This window comes from Lontra canadensis, unplaced genomic scaffold, assembly GCF_010015895.1.
Source record: "Lontra canadensis isolate GAN:19392208 unplaced genomic scaffold, GSC_riverotter_1.0 scaffold9, whole genome shotgun sequence".
Lineage (NCBI taxonomy): Eukaryota > Metazoa > Chordata > Mammalia > Carnivora > Mustelidae > Lontra > Lontra canadensis.
The window spans coordinates 22,440,346-22,456,631 of record NW_022631003.1 but is presented as its reverse complement, the minus strand read 5'-3'; the positions used below and the strand labels follow the sequence as shown (position 1 = coordinate 22,456,631).

General features: G+C 37.1%; 1 protein-coding gene across 4 annotated transcripts in view; it reads left to right on the top strand.

The window, feature by feature from the left end:
* Nucleotides 1-16,286, top strand: part of EPS8 (epidermal growth factor receptor pathway substrate 8) — a 179,412-nt gene that overhangs the window by 64,377 nt on the left and 98,749 nt on the right. For 2 of the 4 annotated variants that reach the window (XM_032855075.1, XM_032855074.1), the window contains exon 1: nt 15,374-15,498. The exons of the other annotated variants lie outside the window; for them this stretch is intronic. The gene's annotated coding sequence lies outside the window, so the exon portion shown is untranslated. Of the gene's footprint in view, nt 1-15,373; nt 15,499-16,286 lie in introns of those variants that run through there. 4 annotated transcript variants of the gene reach the window in all.

The following is a 16,286-nucleotide window of genomic DNA, read 5'->3' as shown; positions in this document are numbered from 1 at the left end:
ACACTTGCCTTGAAAGAAATGTTAAAAGAAAGATGATTTGTAAATATTCCAGTCCATGGCTTGTCTCTTTATTTTTTTTTAATTGTGTTTTTTAGCATATTTTTATTGGCTTAAATATTTTGCTCCCAAAACTTGATGCCAAAATATATTTGGCTTTAACTATTTCTGGAAATCTTATCTTTGAAATGATTATTTTCAGTAAAGCTTATTTAAAATCTTAGATATGACATGAATAGGCAGGGGGAGAAATCAGGTTACATTGTAAAAATCAGTGACACAGACTGCAGGCAACCACCTTGAATTTTGGAGCAAAAATGGCCTGTAAAAGTTGTTTTGCACTGGACTGAAATGACCAAGTATCTATACCCCCACCTTGATCACTCACTCCTTGGTTGTGGGGCTCCCTGGGGAAGGGTGTGACCTTCAGCATGGTGGCTTGCTGCCCCTGAGGCAGCCCCTCAAAAGGCTGATTGCTCAAGGCTGTTGTTGACTGTGCTGCCAGACTCTCAGGCAACAAATCATTCCTCCCTTCCTTTCTTCCTTCCTTCCTTCCTTCCTTCCTTCCTTCCTTCCTTCCTTCCTTTCTTTCTTTCTTTCTTTCTTTCTTTCTTTCTTTCTTTTTTAAAGATTTTATTTATTTATTCAAGGGAGAGAGAGAGGGAGCAGAAGTGAGAGAGGAGAGAGAGCATTAGTGGAGGGAGGGGCAGAGTGAGAAGCAAACTTCCCGCCAAGCAGGGAGCCCAGTGCAACTCAGGGCTCCATCCCAGGACCAGAAACAATAACCTAACGGAAGTCAGATGCTTAACAGACTGAGCCACCGAGGTACCCCAACAAACCACTCCTTGAAAGGGATATCTGGGTGACACATCTCCAGATTCACCTCAAATCTATAAGCCTGGGATCCATTTTGTGGTAAGAGGCCCCATAAATAGGGGGGCAGAGGGCTGTAATGAATCTGCATATGTGGACAAACCCGATTTCCCTTACAAGAGCCACCTGCAAAGCAAAGGGCTTGAAAGCAGAGCTCAAGGGAACAGGTAAAAAAAAAAATAACAAACATATAAAGTCTTAGATTTTAAGGTTCTTTTGTATTCAAGTCACAAAGTGTAAATATCAGACTTGTATTTTCATGCAGAAGGTATATGCTGTCCTCAGGTAGATATGGTACTGTTAGGAGAAATGCCTGACCTGTTGAGTTCAGTTAATGACTCCACACCCTGGAGAATGCCCCTGATTATTATTGTGTTTTTTAACATCCGCTATGCTTCTTTGCCTGAGAACAGTTTACCTTTCTATGCATTAGCAGTCAATATTATTAAAAGGGCCACTGCTGTCGTTTCTTTAAGCTTCATCTCTTGGACTGTTATGAGTTTGGCACAGGGTACTGTATAAATTATATATGTATGTTCACCCCCAAATAGCTCTCTGGTTTGAAAATGGAATCTATGAATTGGCTTCTGTGTCTTTTTTAAGTTATTACCATGGGAATGAATAGTCTGCTTATTAGTACTGTGGTTGGTGCAATTCTTCCAGGTTGGGTCACCTGAGTTTTCCTACTACCCGTTGCCCACACTTTCGGCGATAGTTAAATTTTCACCACTAAAAAGCAAGTAGTTAGAATGCAAAAGTAGTTGTTTAGTAGAATTAGTTACATCAGTGCTTTTAATCTGTTGATTATTTCCTTTTATTCTAACTAGCGGGAGTTTATTCATTTCACAGTTTTAAACTTTTCCATTGCAGTCAGAACTGCGGGGGGTTATTATCCTGTACTGCAGTTGTTAACTTTTCATCATTTGTTGAAACATTATGGGGGAGAGAGAAGAAAACCAACAGAAACACCATGATGAAGGAAACTAGGCTTATCCATTCTTAATTTTATTGAGGCAACATTGCATGTGTTGCATATAGTTTTCTTTACTCTATTTACATAAGCAAGGAATCAGTTGTCAGAAACCTGTAGGTTTCTACAGACATTAAAGGAAATGTTAAGTTGTTTCAGGTAGGTTTACAATACAACACAAGAATGAGGAGGGGTGAGTACAGAGCAGACCAGTGAATTGGGGGTAGTGATTTGTCGATTGGAGATGGTTACATGTACACACACACACACACACACACACACTCTCTCTCTCTCTCTCTCACCATGTTTTGCCAAATGTCCAAACTGGGTATAATGAAGATTTCCTACTTGGAGTCAGTGCTCCTATAGCAAACCCAGCTTTAGGTGTTTAGAAGCTAAATCAGCCCAGAAAATAGAACACAGATGCCATAGGCTTTGTGAGATTTAAACTGTAAAACTACTTACTTGTGTGTAATTCAGATTTAACTATACAAATTCCACAAATTGAATGGAATGATGATTTAAGAGAGCTTAGTAAATTTCAAACCCTGAGGAAAGTATCACTTACTGAATTACAGTCTTTCTTATCGATTTAATAAATTAAATCTAAGAAGTCATAGATGCAACAAAGTTTAAATTAGTTCTGGTTATATGTCCATATGTCCTCTGTAACCCATAACTCTCAGTAATTGGAAAGATTTTCCATTTAATTAGTTTGAATTGAAGAGCTTTTCTCTCTTTCTTTTACTTCTACATTATTGATCTAATTATAATAATTTCTGCTCCTAGGAGGACTGTGTGATTTCATTTATACCTAATGTAGTACACATTACATAATAGGCACTCAGTAAATATTTATTTTTTCTTTTAGGAGACAAGGAATGGCAGGATGGTTAATCACCAACTTATATTAAATAAATTGAAAGATAAAGCTTTACATTGTCACTTCAAAACCTGCCTCTTACTACCATTTCACTGTTGGGAGGAATGCCTACTGTATCACTAATGTGTGTCCAGCAAGAAAGCATCTTGTGTGTGTGTGTGTGTGTGTACTGACGTACATACATATGCATTTCTCTTCACTCATTGCTGTCACTCCATAGACAAACAGGCTTTTGACAAAACCTGGCACTTCCCTCTTGACTGTTTTTCATAAATCCACCTGGCACGTATCACTGTAGAACTTTTGTTCAAGTTCTTTTCCTGGACTTTGGCACATATTTGAATTCTACTGAGCCAGAGCTGCCTTCTTCAGGTGATTTGTTTTTAAGATTTTTTTTTCCTGCCAACCACAGGGACTGAAGTTTATATCCCATAGGTGAATATGAAATTCTCCGTTCCCTCCCGAAACCCATCATTCTGTCATCCCCGGCAATAAGGATCCCTCTTGTTTCTTGCTGTTTTCTGTTTGTATTCTTTTCAACTTGTCTTTTGTGTGACAGAAACAATCCTTCTAGGTTTATCAGGCTCTTTAATTTTTATTGTGGCGTTATCTTTAGATAATCAACTTCCCACAAAGTCTTTCTATCCTTACTGGAAAAGAAGTGGCAATTCGCTTCCTGAAACCTTTCTTTTTATTCAGTTTTTATGACTGACTGACTCCTCACTGGCTATCATATTAAAGGCTTCTGATCTTTTATTTATATGTAAGTATGATATTATTAGATTTATGCTGGGTTCAATGTCTATACATATACCTGTTACTTGTATGCTTTTAGTATATGTATGTAGATCTGTAATACAGATTAATTTCAAGGGCAAACTCTATTTAGTATGTGTATCTATATCTCTAATACAACCTAAAGGGAAAATTCCCTATTTTTTATGAACCAGTCAGCCTATTGAAGGGTTCAGGGCAGGCTGCCCCAAAATATGCTGCTTTGGCATATTGATTATTGTGAATTAAAGTCACTTAAGAAATAGCCCATGCAAGAAGGACACTGACTCTCTTCTCTTGCTCTGAAAGCAGGAAATAAATTCCGCATGTGAAGAAGGGTACCCTCCCTGCACCTGGAGGGTAAAAAGCATCCTTATTGCCAAAGAGAGGGAATTCAAGTCTGAGAAGGCTCCATAAACAAACCTTGTTACTACTTCTTTACTAATTTCCTATCCTAAGCCCAACCCCCTTTGTCTTATCACTTCCTCACAAATACATTCTTTCTTTGTCTAAAAGATATAAAAGCCGCCTGTTTCTGGTTACTTCTTTGAAACTCTTATTTCTGTGAACTTCCTTACGTAAGAATTAATTTTGTTATTCTCCTGTTCATCTGTTTTATGTCAGTTTAATTATTAGACCAGCCAAAGAACCCGGACGGGGACAAAGCAAAAGTTTTCCTTTCCCCTTCACTACTACGTGAGACGAACTTCTAACAAAAGTTTAAGACACTGTTGACAAAGCTTATGAATTTTTAAAATTCATATTTTCCCCCTCATTTGTATTTTTTCTCCTCATCCATCTCTCTGTTCTTTGGTGGTGAGTCAGTGAGCTGTTGCAGTGAGATTTCTACAAATCTGATGTCCAAGGTTAGTACCGATTAGTGGTTGAGGCACCGTATGACTAAGAGTCACTAGTGTAACCCCATTGAATAATTTTTGATAAGGTAACAAAAGTATAAGAATTAGGAAGAATAATGCAAGTGAAAGTGCTATGTAAACTATAGCCTGTGTGCATACACACACTCTATGGGAATGATTTCAGTCCTTGCAAAGCTAGTGGTAGAGATGAAACATGTTGCTGCTGTAATTACTGACAGTTCCCATTAATGAATACAAATTGGTCTAGAGATCTCACATGCAAGTAGAAGATCTGCTGGCTTATCATAATTTATTGGCATGGATCCTTGGGCTAGTGGTATTCTAACTGAGTGCAGAATACTGTCTGTTCTTGAACAAAGTATTTTTCATGTTCCCTAACAGGATACCTAAGTGATCTTTTGTTTCAATATTGAATTTTATTTCATTGTTAAATGAATCAAAATGATACAAACGGAACTAAAGACTCATTATTTTAATGCATCTTATGCTATTTTAATTTTGGGGGGGGACCTTGAGGATTAGATTAATAGGTTTTAACAAGAAAGCAATATCTATTACTTGCAGATCCTGAGTTGTCTGTAAACAAGCCCTTTTACAAAATGGAGCAATGCCAGCAGAATCTGTGTGGGAGTTATGTGTATGTATGTGTCTTTCTAAAAGAACTATAAAAATCTGAAAATCCATGTAAGTGACTTTTTAATATGTACTTACTATAGCACAGCAGCCAAATTTTAAAATAGAATTATAGTTGACTTGAATTAATTTTTGTATTTAAAGGTATAGAAAACTTCTGACAAAATTTATTAACAAAAGAAGCTGTCTTGTTCTTTCTGCATCTTAGTCTTCCCTACTGTTGAAGTCCATTAATGGAGACTTTTTGGTGGGATTTAAAATATATCTTATACGTCAAGTGCACAGTTGATCCTGGGGGTCTGAGATGTGGATTAGATGTTGACATCAAGTTCTGAAAGTTTATAAACCTTAGGGACTGACTGACTCATGGGTTATATTTTGATTTCTTATTAAGAAGCCGTAGAACTTTTCTGTTGTGAGAATGAATACTGTAATACTCAAAGTCAATAGGAAATAAAGAAAGAATGACAATAGGAATCCTTATATAAATGAAGTGATGCTTTAATACTAGCATAGTCAACATATTGTTTGTCTTAAAAATTAAATTCTGTGTTTGCAGTAAAAATTAAGGTGTGCCCTCTTTAAGATGGAAAAGGTGGTATTAGGTTAATATGTAAAATGATCTTAACTTGGGAGTTACCCGACAGGCACTTTTGGTTTTGGATTAAATGTAACTAGAATAGGGGTGCTTGGGTGGTACAGTTGCTTAAGTGTCTGACTCTTGATTTTGGCCCAGGTCTTGATCTTAGGGTCCTAAGATGGAGGAGTCGGGCTCTTCACTTGTCCTGGAGTCTGCTTGAGATTCTCTCTCTCCCTCTGTCCTGCCCCCCCCAACCCATGCATTCTCTCTCTCTCAAATAAATAAAGCTTAAGGAAATAAGTATAATTAGAATAATCTAGGCAGGTATATAGAAAGTATTGACATATGTATCAGATTTAAAAAAGAAACACAAATGTGGTTGTTAATTTAGGGAATAATGTCTGACATTATTGAGAGTACTGACAGACCTAACCTGCTACTTTTTTTTCTTTTAAGATATAGCTTGAGAATAGGTCTACGTTATGTTTTCTAAGTTAGAACTTGACACTGACAACATAAATGCAAGGTGTATGTTTATTTTGGTCTAGAGGAAAAATGTATGTTTATGCCTTATACAAACACAATAAAAAGATCTATTCTGACAACTAACAGAATGAATCCTCTTGATCTAGAAGAAAAGAAAAAGGTGAAAAATCAGCAAGAAGAATTTGAAGTTATGGGCAAAGGGTTTTCATGAGGGATCCCTGCTAAACTAAGAATTGTGTAAAAAAAATTTCTCCGTGACATTGAGAAAGATTTTTACAAGTGATATACATGCAGCTTTGGTGAGAGTCAAGTGTAGCGTCTGTGGCGTGTAGGGGCGGAAAAGGTTTACCTGAACGTACTTAGGTCTCTGGCTGGATCTGCAAATTAAACTGACAGAGATTAATAGGAGAAAAGAACACAGATTTATGTAAAAAGTTTTTCATGAGGTAGGAGCCTTCATAAAGAAACGAAGGAGTCCTGAGGATTTTTATCTATGTTTGATGAAGAGTGGCAAATCATGGAGGAATACGCTAAAACAAAGCCGTAGGGGGTAAGTCTAGTAAACTGGGGGAAACTTAGCAAGACCTGTTTGTTCTGCTTCTTTTCAGTGTCCCTTGGTCTTCGGAGATAAGGATACTCCTATCTTTTTTTTTTTTTTTTTTTAAAGATTTTATTTATTTATTTGTCAGAGAGAGAGAGAGGGAGAGAGAGCGAGCACAGGCAGACAGAATGGCAGGCAGAGGCAGAGGGAGAAGCAGGCTCCCTGATGAGCAAGGAGCCCGATGTGGGACTCGATTCCAGGACGCTGGGATCATGACCTGAGCCGAAGGCAGCTGCTTAACCAACTGAGCCACCCAGGCGTCCCAGGATACTCCTATCTTTCTGGTGAATGGAGGGGATCTTTGACACGAGGATTTTGTGACTTGTTTCAGGAGAGAAGCACCAGGGAAGGTCAGAATGACCATCCTGTCTCCAACCCCTTTACCTTAAAATATTTAGTTTGCCTAGGTGGCATATTTTGGGGGTGGTATGTCCTGAACCATGTCATTTGTTCCTGTCTGAAACTTTGCCAACTTTGATCTAGAACATGATATAGTGGATTATCCTGTAGCCCACTGAACCAGTTTCTCCATCCTGGCCCTTTCTATGGAGACAAAAGAAAAAAAAAAAAAAAGGTTAATGGTTAATGGTTAGAACAAACTATAAGCATGGTCGAGTCCAGAGGGCAGTTAGTCATGAAGAATATTTATAGATATTTGACTCAAAGCATCTATAGATAGTGTTAGGGCAGATGGTAGTAATCTGGCAGGTTTTCCTGGTTTGTAGTGTGAATGTCTCTGTGATGTTATCAGATGCTCTGGTGAACTTTCTGAGTGGCCCATAGAGCAACAGGCAGGAAGGTTGTGATTTCTTTGAGTACGATATCAGGTTGTCCAGCTTCAACTTACAGGGCTTTGGGAAAGAGGCAGTTTTAATTTTTAGTGATTCTAAGTCAGAAGGGTGGGAGAAAAATTGGAAGCATTAGTTTGGAGAATTGTGGCTAGGAAACTGGAAGAAATCAGGGTCTGACACCTTTTAGATAGATAACAAAACCTTAAAGACAGTGAAGAGAACTAGAATTTAATACCTGTGGGGATGTACCCTAGTTTTCCATTGAAACTTAATTTTCATGTCTGCAGTTACCCCCATGTCAATCAAAGATAATTTAAGTAAGACCAATTTGCAAAATAAGTCTCATTTCATTAGCTTGATCTGGTTATTTATGTCAGTGCTCAAGAAGAATGATTCACCATATATGCTTTTTAGAAGTCATATTTGCTGGAACTTCTAATGAGGAATCCAAGATGTTACTTTTAAGGCATGTATGGCATGGAGCACTGGGTGTGGTGCATAAACAATGAATTTTGGAACACTGGAAAAAAAAAGTAAAAAAAAAAAAAAAGCCTCTTGAGGTTAGGAGACTAAGTCAATGACCCCTCGTCAGATTTTGCCTGCAACACTTAGAGATGTGGGTGAATTCCTCTCTTCTTGAGGTCCCCCAAATATCCTGAGGTTCCTAGATTCTGCTAGGAAGTGACCTTCCTTACTTTCCTATTAGTTAGAAATCCTATAAGTAAGCCACTGGGCAGTTTTTAGAAGGGACGCTTTATAAGCTTTGGTTCTTTAATGCCAACCTTATTTCCTTAAAGCTGTCCAGTCGTATCAGATTCTGCGCATGCCATTCTCAAATATGGCATTCCAGTCAAAGTCTTTCTAATATAACCAATGTTTGCAATGGTTTCCTGTTACAAGGAGGAAAGACTCTTATTGAACTTATGCAAATAACTATATTGCCATGAAAATAAGAATAATATGTATCTATAAACATATAACTGGTGAGTGTTTATCACATTTCTTTTTTTGACAGTCTTTCCCATGTAATTTACCATACCAAATAAAACTAATTATAGTAACATCTCTCTTTTATAAGAGGATTCACAAATCCTTTGAGATTTTCTGAGGGCCCCCTGGGAAACTTAACCATCAATTTGACCTCAAAGACTGGGAATTTTGTCAAAAATACCGAAAGGTTTGACTAAATGGGATCACAGATGACTGTACAATAATACTTAGTTATCTATTTAACAAAAGTGAAAAAAGATTTTAAAAACAAATATAGAAAGTTTCTCCATTTTAAAATGGAGAAAACTCAGTTTTCTTAAGTAATCAAAGACCTAATAGAGACAACATGAAGCACAGGGAATTATTATAAGACAACATACAAGATAGCTTACTTAAAAGGTAAAGAAAACTCAAGAAATATTGGTGTTTTTTTAAGCTAACTGTTTATTACTTAACTGCTTTTTTATACTATGCCATGTCCTGTACATGCATTATTTCATTCAGTGTCTCTGAAGAAGACACTATTATTTTCATTTCGTAGACAAACGAACAGACTTCGTGGAGTCACTTGGCCAAAGTCGTTTGGGCTGTCAGTAACAGCACTGGTATTTGTACCAGTTTTACATATGAATCTGGGTTGTGTACACCTATATTCCGTGGCCTGCATTAATGATTTGCTTCAGGTCATGTGACTAAACTGTAGAGGGGGAGAGAAGTTAAGCTTTTAGGTTTCCAATCCGTGTCTCTTTTGACCATCATATTTAACCTCTTGACATAAGTTTATTGGATCTGTTTTCCTTGACTCCATGTCCTGAATACAAAGGAATTAGATACTAGTGTTAGAGTTGTCACTGCAAGGTCTTGAAACTCCACACCAAACAAAGATTGAGAACAGGTTTGGAGGATCAATATTTCATTCACTGAAAATAAACTTGAAAGTAATTCTTAATATTTTGCCCAACCAGGGTAAACTTTCATTGTATTAACTCTTCAGCCAAAGGTGCCATATCGTTATATATTCTTTTGCCTGTGCAAACTCTAGTCCAGTGATATTTATCAAGTTAAATCACTTTTAAAATGGATATAACCTCTGGCAATTTCCTATCAGTGTATCACTGCGACATTCAGCTTCGGATCCTGTTGTAGGTTTGCTGCAGTGTTTTGTCTTTCTGTGACTGTAGTTCTATGTGCAGCCTGTCTAATGTAAGTGTCCTCTCCCACCCCCACTTATTGACAATATGTGAGCTTCAAGGATCACTGGATGTGCAAATTTAATTGCAGGTTTTATTTTTGAAGGATGACATAAGCTATGTCATTCTAACAGCTATTTATACAGCTTTTTCTAAACTGCTGCTCTGAAAACATGTATTTCATTCTGTCTATTGTCCTGCTTCCCGATTTAATTTTTCAAGGCGGCTTGCTCACTTAGCTTGCTCAAGTGTATATATGATGATTCTTTGCAGTATTTCAGTAGGTAGATGCTTTGAAATTAAACTTGAGCATTTCTCCTGATTTTCTGTTATGATAGTACCTTATGAGTGTTTGGAGTTCATGTTCTGTATTTGCTGATTTGCCCCCCGCCTTCCTCCGTGACTTTCTTCCCAGTGCTGTAGCACATGATTGAACTTTTTAGGAGAGTGTAAGTCTCATTAGCTAGCTGATGTGATAATTTCTTGACTGTATTACAGAGTTATGATAAAAAAAAAAATACTCCGGAAAGGATTAGTAATCTTAAATGAAATGCCTTTTTCTTTCCAAATGGCACTTAAGTATCCAGAAGCAGCCCATGATTTTAATAAAACTAAGTAGTCCTCTCATTTTTTTTTCTCTTTTTGTAGAGTTTGACTTTTTGTGGACAGCACAGGTTTGGGAGATGATATTTTAAAAAATGGTGTTTTACAGGGAACACCCTGTGTGTTCTTTTGATGTGCATTCATTCAGCCAATTGGAATTCTGGCACTTTCCGAGTCAGGTGAAATGAGGAAGCTCTGAGTGAAATCTTAATAATGATAGGAAATATTGGTACAATATGCTGAAAGTTTCTATTTTTCCTGCCTCCCAGAAATTCTTTTTATTTACTGTGCTTTGGCAGAGTTCGTTTAAATCAGAATTTTTCAGCATAAATTGAAGTTTCTATGAAAAGTGTTGTTTCATAATTTGTGATGTGAATTGACAATGTCCTCATAAGCAACTAATACTTTTTCCTTAGTTATCATAGATTTCCTGACTATTTGGTGATTTTGTTTTTCTGAAAATTTACCATTTTATGTTGAAAAGTGTAAAACTGCCATTTACTATGTTTTAGCCAAAATCTAATTAAGTAGATTTTCTGTTTTTAACTTTGAACTATGTAAATGTTCTAGAATAGAGCTGAATGAGAGCTTACAAATTTGTCTCATTGATCTCACATTTTTACAGGTAAGGAAATGGAGGCCAAGAGAGGTTAAATTACTTGCCCAAGGTTACAGAGCTATTAAGTGGCAGACTTGGTACATAAACACCAGCCTTCAGTTTCTTAGTATTGAGGTCTTTAACTTTTCTACTTGTCTTTGGTTATAGGACATGAACAGAAATGAGAAATCACTTTTTTTTCCACCATTAATTTTTTTTTTCTTTTTGAATGTGATTGCCAAATAAAAGTGTGACTTACTGGAACTGTGTGGTAAATCCTGGGTTGAAAATGACATTTAAAATCCATAAACAAATGAATTTCTGTGGTGTTTCCCTGAGTATAGACCTAAATTTTGCCAGTTTAAGGTAAAACTACCATTTACCCTTATTATACCTAATTTTGTAGTTCATTTTTCTCAAAATTAATATTTCCCTAACTTGAGACTCAAGCCACCTGTAGGCTTGAAAATTTAATTATGCTAGCACTCTTCTAAATAACTTATGTTAATGAATATTGTTGGTCCTACTGTGTATATTTATTCATTCCAAGAAGTGTCCATTATATTTTTTTTTGTTTTTTTTTTTCCACCTTTAATCCAGATTCTGTGTCCAAACAGTAGCTCCAAAATGATAATGACTCATTTAGAACAACTTGGTTCTTCATCTCATTCACATGTCATGCATATTTGTTCTATTGCCTATAATGTATTAATAATTTTATATTATTCTCACCAAATATGAATTATATAGCACTGCTACTTCATCTCTAGGTAATTTGTTAAAGCAGTTGGTTGATTGTTTACCCATATGAATTTAGCTAGCTTAACTTGTATGTAATCGAGATTTGGCAATATGCAATTTAGAATTTAGGAACTTCTTTTGGATTCTCATATTAGTAACATACTAGTTTCTTTTTTCCATTAAAAAAGTTATAAAGCCGGAAAGAGTAGAAGGAGTGGTTTACAGAAGACGAAGCAGATAGTGGTTCTTAGCGAGAGGAAGTAATGAAAGACAGATGAGGAACTGTGATTGAACTGAAGATGTACAGGAACTGAGAGTGAAGTTCTGCCATATTTCCAAGGTGAATGTATTGTGACACTGTTGATCCATTCTGCTTGCCTGCCCTAATAACATATGTTAATGACTTCCTGTCATTTCAGATCCAATGGTCTTACTTGACACATTTTGCTACAGCTTATCTTGTCTGCCTCTGTATTTGTGGTTACAAAGTGTGGAATGTAGGACAAGGTTACCAGTAGAGAGGTGTGGGTGTCCAATTTCCAGCTTCCTTCAGTAGTTACAGGGAAACCTGCAGCAACCAAATCTACTGTGTTCCAAATATATTTCTCATAGCTACGTCTGGTAAACTGCCCTATCGCAGAAGGGTGAGACGATCAACAAATACTCGTGAGCCTTGCTTAGATTGGTCCCACGTCTTTGGCATCCTCGGTGTGCCTGTGAGTGAATGTGCTTTTAGTCCATTCAGTTTTTTATTAGTATTCTTTATAATGATTAGTTATATACCAACCTGAACCAGATTGATCTTTTATAAAGCTGTCATTAACATCTTTACTGATGGTTTAGAACCAAAAGGTATATCAAAATTCTGTTACTTGTACCATGGGACAAATACAAACAAGGCTCTTGGATATTTGTTGATTCCCTCACTGTTCTGAGAGAGGGAATTTACCAGAAGTAGCCATAAGAAATATTATATATTTCTTATATATAGATTTGGTTGCTGCACATTTTTCTAGGACTATTGAAGGAACCTGGAAATTGCATACATACATCTCTACTGGTAACCTTGCTCTCCAGCTGGGAATTAAATGTACCACTGAACTTATTATTAGGAAAATGATTGCCTTAGAAGTATAAATGGCCTGTGTCTAAGCAGTAACATATTTGGCACTTAGCAAACCCATGGACCTAAGAAATGATATCTTTAAAAAGATGGGTCAGAATCGGGATACCCCGTAGGATCCCTGTTGGCTTTCAAGTTCAGCGAGACAATTGAAATGCGTTGGAATTTTGTGATTATACTGTTTATTTTGAAAAAGACTTTCCCTTGTGCTGCTGATCTCACCAAACAAATATTAGCACTTTCCAGTGTTCTTCTCATTGGTTTCAAAGCTTTATTATTTTTCTCTTCTCACTCCTTTAATAGTGCTGCCCCATATCCTGTCCTTTTTGTTTATCATGCTCTTCTGTTGCAGTCTGGGGTTCTCAGGATACAAACTCTGAGATGGAAACTAGTGTGCCGGAAGTTTCTTAGAAAGTGCTCTTTGGATCAACCCCTGTGGAGGGGAAGGGAGAAACCAGTATTGGGCAGAAGGAAAGTTAGGCTGTTGTGCAGTGTTTTTTTGTTGTTGTTGTGTTTTGTTTTGTTTTTGTTTTTGTTTTTTTTTAGTTTTTAAAATTTATTTGTCGGGGGGAAGAGAGAGAGAGAGAGAGTGAGTGCACAAGCATGGGGAGCAGCAGGAAGAGGGAGAAGCAGGCTCTGCATTGAGCAGGGAGCTTGATGAGGGGCTCAATCCAAGGACTCCGGGATCATGACTTGAACCAAAGGCAGACGCTTAACGGACTGAGCCACCTGGGCGCCCCTTTTGTGTTGGTCTTCATGGAGATCTGACCCAACAGAGAGTTCTGAAGCCCAGTGGCTGTTCACCACTGTCTCCAGTTGGGGAGACAGGGCCAAGTCTTTATAGTCCCCATGTCAACCAGTCTTTGGATGTGGGCTCCATGGGAAGGGAGCAAGAGTTTCTGTGAGGATAATCTTTAGCCAAGACTGTTCTCAAGAGAGCTGATCGCTGAGGGCTGTCTGCTGGCAGCTGTACAGCAGGGGAATAAATCATTCAGTCCTGAAAGGGGATCTGGGTGGCACATCACAGTTTCCACTCCATTTTTTTTGCAAGGGTGCTGGAGATGGTTCACAGTGGCCTGGGGATGGGTCAGAGTTTCCAGCAATAAGGGGTTGCAAGGGCAGAGTGGTCAGAAATAGCAGACAGGGAAAGTTGGTATGGAATCAATGCTACCATATAATTGAATTCCTGCATTGATTATTGTTTTTCTAAGTAAGTCTAAAGTTCTATGTATCTGTACCAATACTATTCTCTTTTTAAGTTATAAAACTCAATGAGAACTCTGGGTGCTCCATGCAGAGAATGTGTATATCTTTACACATAAGTTCTGTATGGTTTTTGTAAAACCTACTTTGTTTTTCAGTTTCCTATTCCTTATAGGCTTTTTTCCCTTCCTCCATTTCTTACTAATAACGCTTTGTTTTGTCTTCATATTATAAATTAGTTGAGTGCTATATTTTCTTTTTGGTATACTTGTTAATGGCCAGTCACAGGAAATCATTTTCTTACATATTTTGTAATTTCTAAATTAAAGGGTCATCTTCAATGGGGATTGTTTTTCGGTTTTGGTTTGGTTTGGTTTTTCTAGGTTGTAGAGATCCCATGTGGCCTTGTTTATGGAGTGTTATTCTAAAGTGGTTTCATGTTTGTTTCTTCCAGATACTCCAGGGATATCATAAGCACAGAACCCAGTTTTATCTTAATTTCTTAGCTTGAAGATTCTCATATGAATTCAGACTTCAAAACTGTTGTGACACAGGCATAGGGATTTAATTTCTGGTTGTAGCATTTCCTCCGCACTTCTATCCAGATTGTCAGAGACAAGTTCCCTTGAAGTCTTATTAAGACAGTGGGTGGATTTGTTCTGTTCTCCTCATCATTTTTTAATGTGATTGCAGCCTTTTGAAAATAGCTCTGGTTTTATGAGAGGGACCTCACCATCAACTTTATGCCTTGTGTGCCTGAGATCTCTTCTTCTATTCGTACATGGCCACTTAAGTACAGTTGGGTAGGTTATATCCCATGTTGAGAAAAAGTAGGGCCAGAAAACTAGCCTAACTCTTCTCCTGAGAGAGTACTTTCTTCTGAGCTCCTTACTTGAGGGGACATCTTCTTACCAATCTCTGTTAGACTTGCATACTAAAGAGATAGCCATGATCCTTCCTGGAGGCCATAACTGGCGATATTTGCTTTTGTGCATACCACTTTGGCCATTGGTTTTAGATTTGGTTTAGTACCAGCAGATTTTCTTTATTGTAAGTAAAGCTGTGTATTTATTTAAAATTTTGTTATACTCATTTTGTCTTTTTATGTGTCTCCCGTGGGAGGTCTTCTTCATTAGCTCATTTAACCATATTGCCATATCTGAAATTCCTACAAGTTACTTATTAACCACTATTCCTGAGATTCCTCCTCTTTACAGTGGGCATAATAATAGTATCTGTGCGTATAGTATTAGTTTGGAGCACATAATAATTTCTCAGTTAGTGTTAGCCATATTATTTGCACCATTTAAAGCTTTATTTTATCACCTTAGGGAAGAGTTGGACTTGCAGTAGTGGTTGCCTTTACTTAGTTAACAAGAAGAGGAAGTCTTAGTTAACGCCCTAGAGAAACCAAAGGAGAAACTCTGTTCGCTGCAGTACAATGCTGAAACTGAAGCTTAAAGTCCCACCCTTTCTGTTGATATGCCGAAGGTCACTTGGCACCAAGAGGGAACTGAGAGGAATGTCCTCTCAGTATTGCCTGGAAGATCGCTTAGAGGAGTCTTGTCTGGATTGTGTGAGTAGGTGAGTTGAGTTTGTGAATATTTACTTTGCTAAGGAGGGCTCTCAAAGGCATAATTATTACAGAGGATATTTGTAGACCTTGAAACATGCAGTAATACTTTTAGTCCCAGTTAGCCTTTGACAATATTTTAAATTCCCTTTTGGTATTCCAAGTGGATTCTGAACTTGTTGAAATTGGTACCTCAGCTTGCTCAGAGTCCTGCCTCCTGCCTCCTGCCTCTTGGGGATTTAAAGGATTTCCTTCTCTTAGGTCATGTGTTTAAGAGAAAAACTCTCCTTCCCCCCTAGATTATAGGTATGAAGAAATCTGTTGACTAATAATAGTTGGGGAAGCACAGACAGAACATACCAAGTTTTCTTAAAATTACTTTTAAATTACTCTGATATGCAAAATACTGTGACTATACTATAAATCTTAACTGCTTTGGATTATTTATACAATGTTAGTTGTACTATGAAAATTTGCTTATTAACCAAGTTCAGTTTTCTTAGGTTGTTATTGGCTTTGAGTCCACAGACTTAACACTGCCAAATTTCTGTGTAAACATTTTGCTTGGGACCTAAAATGTGGTGAATATGTGTATTTAAAGGTTTTTTTTCTTTCCCTAAACCCACGTATATTAATGGAACTTGTAAACATTTAAATAGTCAATTAATGGAAATTTTTAAGGAACAACTCTTTTAAAAAATTCAATTATATAATTATGTTGTTTTAAATATAAAATTTGAGCTTAGGGAGAAATTTACATAATTCTTACATAGAGATCTATTTTTTGTAGCTCTTATAG